We start from the raw sequence: 9136 nt of genomic DNA, 5'->3' as shown, positions 1-9136 counted from the left end.
CACGTCCTTGCCAGCGCTTGTCATCTCTTATCTTCTTGCTGATAGTCATTATAACATGCGTGAGGTGATATCTCGTGGTTTTGATTCACGTGTCCCTGATGATTAACAATGTTGAACATCTTTTTATGTACCTGTTGGCCATTTGGATATCTTTCTTAGAAAAATATCTACTGAGTCTTTTTGGCCATTTTTTAATCTACTGTTTTTTAATAAGTGGAATAGGGTCCCAGTTTCAGCAATATCAGCTAGAATCCTAATAGAAATGCAAATTCCTGAGCCCCAGATGAGGATTTCAGAAAACTGTAATACCACACTACCACCAGTAGTGTTAATATGACCTCCCTTCTTTAAACTCTTAAGGCTTTTTAAATTTTTCTTTCTGCAATTGTTACAACCCTTAACGTGGTCTACCTAATTGCTAGTGATTTATATATCTTATATTTTTAGTTGTGTGTATGTTCCCAGGAGCTGTGAACTATCTTTACAGCTTGTATTCTCCACAGTATAGAGCAGTTGTCTCATAGTAGATATTCAAAGAACAGGACTCGGTATATGGGTCCTTGATCTTAGTCACAAAAAAATAGAGACACAGAGATTTGTTAAATGACACTGGATATCTCATGGAAGCCTGGGAAGACCTGAGAGGCAGAGAGCTAGTGACAACACCCAGTCACCACCTTAAAGTCCCTCCAAGGAAGCATTACCATCTTTACTACTGCCATGGCCTTGACGTTTTCTAGCGGGGGCTCTGCAACCTTCTCCCCCCCAAAAATGGTGCTTTCAACAGTGTATTTAACAGACACTAAATTCTGGGAAAAATTACCGACTCTTCTCTTGGCTCACTTCCACATTTGGGTCTTTCGTGAATGACTATGGATAGAGGAACCTAAGTCAGATGCCTAGATTCCTGGCAAGGAAGGCATATACTTTGGCAGTGCAGAACTCATAATGTGGGCAAATTTCAAAATGAAGGTTATTTGGTGATTTATTCTGATCACAGACTCCCAGAAATAACCTAAGCCTGGAGTGTAAGAGATATTTTTATTTATTTTTTTTATTATTATGTTTTTTATCTCTCTTTTACTTTTCTTGCTATCCTTTATATTCAAATTTCTGCCTCCCCCTCCCTCTTTTCAGTAGCCACTGGAAGCCCTTTGTCTAGGTCATCTATAAATGTGTTATGTAGCACATGGTTTGAGACTGTAATGCCCAATAACTTTGTCCTGTTGCTTATTGGTTATAGGTTTACCTTTTGACCTTATGTAATGTTTCATGTGATGCCTAATTGGCCATTTGGGGAGAGGGTTAGTGACCTCACTGACAATATAAAATGGCCAAACATGTTCCCTGTAACTTCCAATGAGTAAGATAAAAAAAGGAACAAATGCTAAAATGGCTGTGTGAGCAGCTTTTCTTTTAATGAAAATGGAAAACCCTCAGCACGAATAAAAGCCTTTTCTAGCATTATGGTTTATGCATTCCTACTTCAATATAAACTTTTGCTCTAGTATTAGTTGCAAGAATAATTGTATGCTTTCTAGTCAGTAAAATACGAGGAGGGTTAAACCCTTGACGAAATTTTCTGCGATAAGATATATTAAATGGAAATGATTAAATAATTGATAATTCAATATTGGTGGAATGAAATATCAAAGAAGGAGATGACAGTCTCTAATGAAATAATGATATCTAATGAGATATCTAGCTACTCATCTTCACTTTCTAGATGAAATATATTTTTGAAACTATTACTGCCATCATTTTCCAGAAGCCAGTTCTTCATTACATCTCTGGCCATTTTCTCTCATTTAACCTGAATAAGTGACTATTACAATTCAAATCAATTTCAGGTGAACTTTCATCTGACATCTGCGTGTCTAAGACACTTCCAGTCCCCTCTGCATCCCATCATGCACCAACTAACCTTTACCTTCCATGGACCCCTCTTTCATGAACTTATGACCTCTCTTCTATCCCAATTTGTTCTTCATCTAACTGTATAATACAAAGTTGCTTAGGTTTGTTTTACGTCCCCATCTCATCTCTTTCTCAAAATTTAAATTCTTGAAGAGAAGTTCCAAGCATATTCTTTATTATTTCTCTTTAGTTCTTGTTCCTCACACAAAATATGGTATAAATGTGTGACTGAAGAGGCACGCATCCAAGATCTCTCCCTTCAGCCTTTTACTGATATCAGAAATTTTACTCCTGACAAACTTGTAGTTATATCTTAAACATTAACTTCTCTGGCTGGACCTCTCTCTTTTTTCAAAAAAAAAGAAAATAAAGATTTTATTCACTTAGAGAGCGAGTGCACATGAGAGCAGGAGGGGGAGCAGAGGGAGAGGGACAGTCTCCACACTGAGAGTAGAGCCTGATGCAGGGCTCGTTCCCACAACTCCGAGATCATGACCTGAGCCAAAATCAGGAGTCAGATACTTAACCAACTGAGCCACCCAGGTGCCTCTGGCTGGCCCTCTCTTAAAATAGTTTCCTGTACTGGAAGGGGTAATACATTAATCCAAAGCATCTTATTATAAGTTTAATTGGAGGCTTTATCTAATGTCAAAGGCCCAAGTTCTGAGAATAGAACACTGCAATGTGGAAGTGGCTCTGAATACGAGAGGTATGAAAGCCCCCACATGGAGACAGAGGGGGCACCTTTCTATATAAGAAATGTTGAGGGATTTGGTTGAAAGAGACATTAAGGGATTTGCCTTGAAGGTGCATGTTTGTTTCCAGAGGATGGTTTGGGGCAAGGTCTGGTAGAGACTTTAAGGAGCTAAAGTTCCTTCAAAGCCAACCTTGGTATGACTGCTATAAAGGCAAATGCTGAGGAGTTAGGCACTAGTTCTGGTACCTGCAGGATATTCATTTAGTCAACAAATGTATAATTGGTGTCAAGTATTATTTTAGGTGTTAATGATCAGTAAAAAATGAGACAGTATTACTAAGTCACACATGGAACTGAATTTCAGCTCTTGTGACTTGGTTATCATAGCTCTTTCAAAGCCACGTGGAATGTTTCTTTCTTTATAACATTTCTGAAAATTAATATGGCCATTCAGTGCCCCTTTTCATGAGAGGTGTATTAGATAATACAACAATATTGAAACAATAAATCTGCCCAGTAAAAATCAAGCACAACAGCTACTCTATCACAATGAGTTGCTCTTCTCATCAGAAGTACCGCCCTTGGGAGAAAATAGGAAATAAGCCCATATTTCCTGGGGTCCTGATATGTCCTTCTGGGATGGGGTTCATAGGTAAGTGGTAAGGAGTCAATGTAAAGCACAAAAAAGATTAGTAAGAAAATGTCTCAAGCAAGGAGAAATACCAAAAATACAGTGAAGGCTGCTGGCAGGTCATCTTCATGTAAAGACGTGTATCTAAATCCTCTTAACATGTCGCAGACTCATCTTTAAGCCATGGGCCCCTCAGACTTCCCCACCCTAAGATGTACAAAGAGCAAACCACTGCTTTGGGGCAGACGCTCACAGTTCGGTTAAGTTTTTCCTAAGGAGCACATGAGTTTGTTTTGAACAAATTACTGGTTTAAAAGTAAAAGACAATTTATCCTCAAAGCAATTTGTGTCTTTATAAGACCAAGTATTTGCCAAGAGGATAAACTCTGCATGACCAGCAAAAAAGTCTCCCTTCAGTAATCCCCTGATTTTACTTTAGATAAGTCTATTATCTCGTAACCATGTTAGACAAAATAACTTAAATTTCAAAATATAGTATTCATAAAAGAGAAGTTTAATGTGTAACATTTTAAAGAACAAATAATCAGAGTAGAAAAATGAGCTGATTACCACCAACTTAGTAGCTCAGAATAACACATATTTGTTATCTCATCGTTTCCATGAGTCAGGAGTTTGGGCACAACTTACTTGAGTCCTCTGCCTCAGGACCTTTGCTGCGGGTCTCACAAGGCTGCAACAAGGTGTCGGCCAAGGCTGCAGTCTCATCTCAAAGTTCTGTTGAGGAAGGATCTGCTTCCAAGCACCTGTGAATGTTGGTAGAATTCCATTCCTTGCGGTTAAAATGACTGAGTGTCTCACTTTCTTCCTGGCTGTTGGATGGAGGTTTTCTTCATTTCCTTGCCATGTGGGTCTCTCCATTGGACAGCTCAAAACACAGCAGCTTCCTTCATCAAGTCCAGCAAAAGAGAAAGAGTCCCCTAGCAGGATGGATTATAATCTTATGTACTATAGCCACAGAAGTGTTAGCCCATTACCTTTGCAGTACTCACATGATTAGAAACCATTTGTAAGATCTGTCCACACTCCGGGAGAGGGAATTACACAGGCGTGATGTAAGAAGGTATAACTGGGAGTTATCCTCGAGCCTTCCCACCTATATGACCCCGAATTATTCATGTCCCTCCATCTGAGCAGTACATTCACTTTCTGTTAAGGTCTCCGGTGTCTCAGTCCATCACAGCACCTGCTCAAAGTCTGGATTATCACCATCTGAATCAGATACGAATGTGGAGGAGGTGTCTTGGGTGTGGGTTCTCTCTCTTTTTTTTTTTTTTTTTTAAGATTTTATTTCTTTATTTGAGAGAGAGAGAGAGAGCATGCACGAGCAGGGGGGAGGGGCAGAGGGAGAAGCAGACTCTCCCCTGAGCAGGGAGCCCAATGTGGGACTCGATCCCAGGATCCTAGGTTCATGACCTGGGCTGAAGGCAGACGCTTAACCAACTGAGCCACCTAGGCACCCAGGTATGGTTTCTCTTGATCTATAGATGTGTAAAACTTGAAAGACAAGTTTTCTCCCCTCCATACCCAAAATACAATGGTGGGACAAATACAGAAAAATGCCCATAGCTGTTCCTGTTCAAAAATGGGGTACAGGAAAGGTGCTTGGGTGACTCAGTTGATTAAGCATCCAACTCTTGGTTTCAGCTCAGGTCATGATCTCACAGTTGTGTGATTGAGCCCCTCATCAGGCTTCGCACTCAGCATGGACAGAGTCTGCTTCAGATTCTCTGTCTCTTCTCCTTCTGCCCCTACCTGCTCATGCTCTCTCTCAAATAAATAAAATCTTAAAAAAAAAAAAAATGGGGACAGGAGAGATACAAAGGAGCCATTGGTCTACAGCAATTCTGAAATACAGCTGGGCAAAAGTTAGACATTCCTTAATTAGGTATTAAAGACATGGGAATAATTCTCCATGACTCTTGGTTCCACCCTCTAAATCATTCTTTTAAATTTTTTAAAGTGTTTTTTTAAAAAAAATTTAATATAAAAAGTAGCATTCATTTGCAACTGAGTGGTTTTATCAGTCTGCTTCTTGACAATAGAATTTTAGGGTCCAGCAGACACTTTTCATTTTGTATTCTTTCTTTTCAATCCAAGTTTTCAGTTTTGTTATTGTTGCTGTTGTTTTGTTTTGTTTTGTTTTGTTTTGTTTTGTTTTGTTTTGTTTGGGGTTGAAATAACTTTCTTGAAAACTTGGTGGATCTTCTGTAGACTTCACTAGACTAAACAAGAGCCACGCCCACAGAGATCTCTGAGGCCAGCCCTCTCTACCTCCATCTGCTACTAAGAGGGCTGAGAAACAATGTAATTATTTTTTCTATAGGCCTTGATGATGGATTGAGAAGCTCCATTTATCTCCTCTGTCTCATTAATGGGTTCTCTGTGTTTAATGGGTCTGAATACTCTGACCTTTTGATCTTTCTGAGATTTTCACAAAGCACATAGTCACTTCCTCACTTTTTCTCTCAACCAGGGTTTATCTTGATTCCACTTTTCTTAATAATACTTGCAAACCATTTCTTGACTTGAGCTTCTTTTGCTATGTGGAGAGGTTGAGAATTTTCAAAGTAGTCAAGCCATGTTTCCTTTATGTTAAACAGCTCTTCCCTCAATTATGCCTTTCGTCTCACAGTTTCACATAAGCGGGAAGAAGCCACTTTGCTTGGAAATCTTAGCGGGATAACCAAGTCCATCACTTACACATTCTCATTTGCACGTAAGTGCAGGATAGAATTTTGGGAAGCTTTCTGCCACTACATAACTGGGATCTCTCCTTTCTCTAGTTTCCAATAACAGGTTCCTCACTCTCCTTTGTACCTTCACCAGCAATGTCCTTGAAGTGCAGATCTCCGCTAACCATCTGTTGAAGGCCCTTTAGGTTGTCTCTATCACTAACGCAACTGTAGTTGGAAACATGGAGTCTGGGCCACCTGCTAATGCCACATACTGGTGCCCTTTGTTCCTACTCGTGCTTTCTCCCAGATGTAGCATTTCCATCTTGTAATGGATTGTTTCTGGGCCCATTCTACTTTATGACTTGGTGTGTTCAATAAAACCAGTCCATAATAAGCAGTTCTACACACATTTTCACATGGTGCTTTATGTTCAGCATTCTGTATCTACAAGGGCCACATACCATGGAGTATATGTTCATCAAAACATACATAATACTTTAGTGAGTATACCCAGGAGTCTGTGTGTGATTCTCCCACTGCGGCATGCTTTCGTGCTTCACCTTGCATCATTTGTTATCACTGACACTGTCAATGTCACAGAGCCTGGCAAATTGTATGGTCCATGTGGCAGGGACCTGCTGCAGACACCTTTCCTGATTCAAGTCCCATTTAGGCGGCACTCTTCCGCCACCTATCTAGTGTATTGGTCAGATTCAAAGAGATCTAGCCATTGCTGTGCTTCCTTCTCTGTGATAGGGAATAAAGTATGTACCAATTTGTTTTTGACTTTGCAGGAAATGTGTTGGCATGCATTTGACTACCTGATGTCTAAAAAATGAACTGAAGTCCTAGGTCCCTGAATTTTCATAGGATTTGCCTCTCATCCTCTGAAGCCCATGTGTCTTCCCAAGTCTTTGATGTATCATAGCAGCCTCTGAAGCCCATGTGTCTTCCCAAGTCTTTGATATATCATGGCAGCCTACCTGTAGTTTGTTCTAATCACCACGATGCCATAAATTAGTATGTAATAAATCAGTATTAGTTATTAGTATTATTAGTATTCAGTGAGATGCCTGGGCCATTAAGATCTTTCCAGACTACATCATGATAGAGGGTGGTATATTTAATGTGACCCTAAGACAAAACTATAGATGAGTGTTTTCCATTCCCATATAGATGCAAACTCTTTCTGATTCTCTTATCTAATTAGATTCTAAAAGGAATGCATTTGTGAAAGACCTCAATAAGATTTATTAAGTTGCTCTAACAATGATAGCTCATTTGTCAGTCTAGCTGCAACTCAGGGAGCCTGGGATAGTCTACAGTCATTCTCCAGGATCTCTGTATTTTCTGCAGAGACCAAAGTGGAGATGTAAATGATAGAGATATGAAAGGACCCACCCCTTCACATACTTTAGGTCCTTCATTGTGGCACTAACCTCTTCCATCCCTTTGGAGATGCAATATTGTTTTTAATTTACTGTCTTGGCTAGGAGTTGGGACAGTTTCAGAGGTTTCTACTTAGCCTTACCCATTATGATAGCCCTACCCCATAGGCCGAGGACCCAATATGGAGATTCCTCCAATTGCCAAGTATATCAAATCAAATTATACTTCGGGACTAAAGACATTACCAATAGTTGGGTCTATGGACCTAAAGAGTCCTTTGTAAGCTAAGGTTTAGCAAGAAGTTCATCAAATACTTTTTCTTCTAAGCCTTAACTTTAATGTGGAGGGGGAGTTTGTAAACACACTTTGGATCTGTGGGTAGCAATACCAACTCAATCCCTAGAAAATTCTGGCCATTTTCCTTTACCCAATGTTCCGTACCTCCAGTAAGGCTACATATTTTAAAGGAAAGACCTGTAGGAATCATTAAAGTATATACCTGCCACGGTGTTGCAGCTGCTTCCTCTTAGGTACCTGACCACCTTTTCAGTCAATGGGATCTGAAGCTAAAATTTGGCTAATATTTACGAATTAGGCAAGAGATCATAATTTGGGAATAGGGGTAGCAACTACCCTTAGTATACCGATTCCTTACTCTTACTCTTTTTTTCTGATTAGAGATATTCCCCAGCTGTGTTGTAGACTGTACCATGAGGCTCCATGATATACTAACAGTCTATTCAATTTTTTGCAGGTCTGGGCCCCTTGGTTGTTCCTCTAACCTTGCAGATTGTTAAGAATATTGTGGTTTCTGACTTCCAGAGGTTATGCATCAAAACCTGGCCTCTATTATTTTGGGGCCACATACTTCCATTGGTATTAATGTAACCAGGTCTGTGATCACTTCTACTATCATCTCTAGCCCATAGAAGAGAGCCACCACTGAAGTTTTTAGTGCTGCTGGTGTGCCTTTCGCCAGCCCATTTCTGACGACCTTGGAGGACAGCATGTCCTCTGGATATAACCCTTTGGAACATAATTCCCTAGTAGATCTGCTTATCCTGCAAAATATATCCAATATACACATTCCAGACTTTAAGGATCCTGGGTTTTCCTCATCCTAATACTGATTTTAGAATAATGGGTTGGCTTGGTTGGAGTCTCTGGAGCTCTGGAGCTCTGGAGCTATAACTCGCAGATTCTCAGTGTCTTGCTCAGCTGTAGCAACTCTTCTACTGCAGGAGACAATTGCCTTTTGTAAGCTGTCAAAAAGGCCCTCTCTCTCTTATACTTCTCTGTCTCTCATACCCGGTTTCTTATTACCCTTCTGTGAGTCACCAGGGCTACTTACTAAGCTAGGACACTGTCATTGCAGGCATTATTCCTTTCCATAGTTTTAGAATGCCCGAATATTGTAAACTGGCACAGATGCTTTTCTCACTGGGATATTTTCAGAGGTCATCATTTCTATGAAATATTTACAATTGGGACCCAACCTTATGCTAGGCACTAGGACAAGAATGGGCTTCTTGTTCCCAGAATAGCTGCCAGCAGCAAGATTTGCTTATCTCCTAAAAATCTGGCCTTCAAAAATTCCCTTATGTTTGATCCAGCTCAGCTATTGAAGATTTCTTTAATGGATGGGGTTTTTTGATCTTCTTGCCTATTATATATTTGGGAACTAAATCTCATGGGCATTGTTACATTTATGGGAATGTGAGGATTTATTTCCCCTTTATCCTTGCTTTCTTTATTTTTCTCACCCTAGTTGTAACAAAGAATGACAAGTGTGATGCCTTGTTAGGT

Source organism: Ursus maritimus, unplaced genomic scaffold (assembly GCF_017311325.1).
Source record: "Ursus maritimus isolate PB19 unplaced genomic scaffold, ASM1731132v1 scaffold_12, whole genome shotgun sequence".
Lineage (NCBI taxonomy): Eukaryota > Metazoa > Chordata > Mammalia > Carnivora > Ursidae > Ursus > Ursus maritimus.
This window is presented reverse-complemented; position numbering follows the sequence as displayed.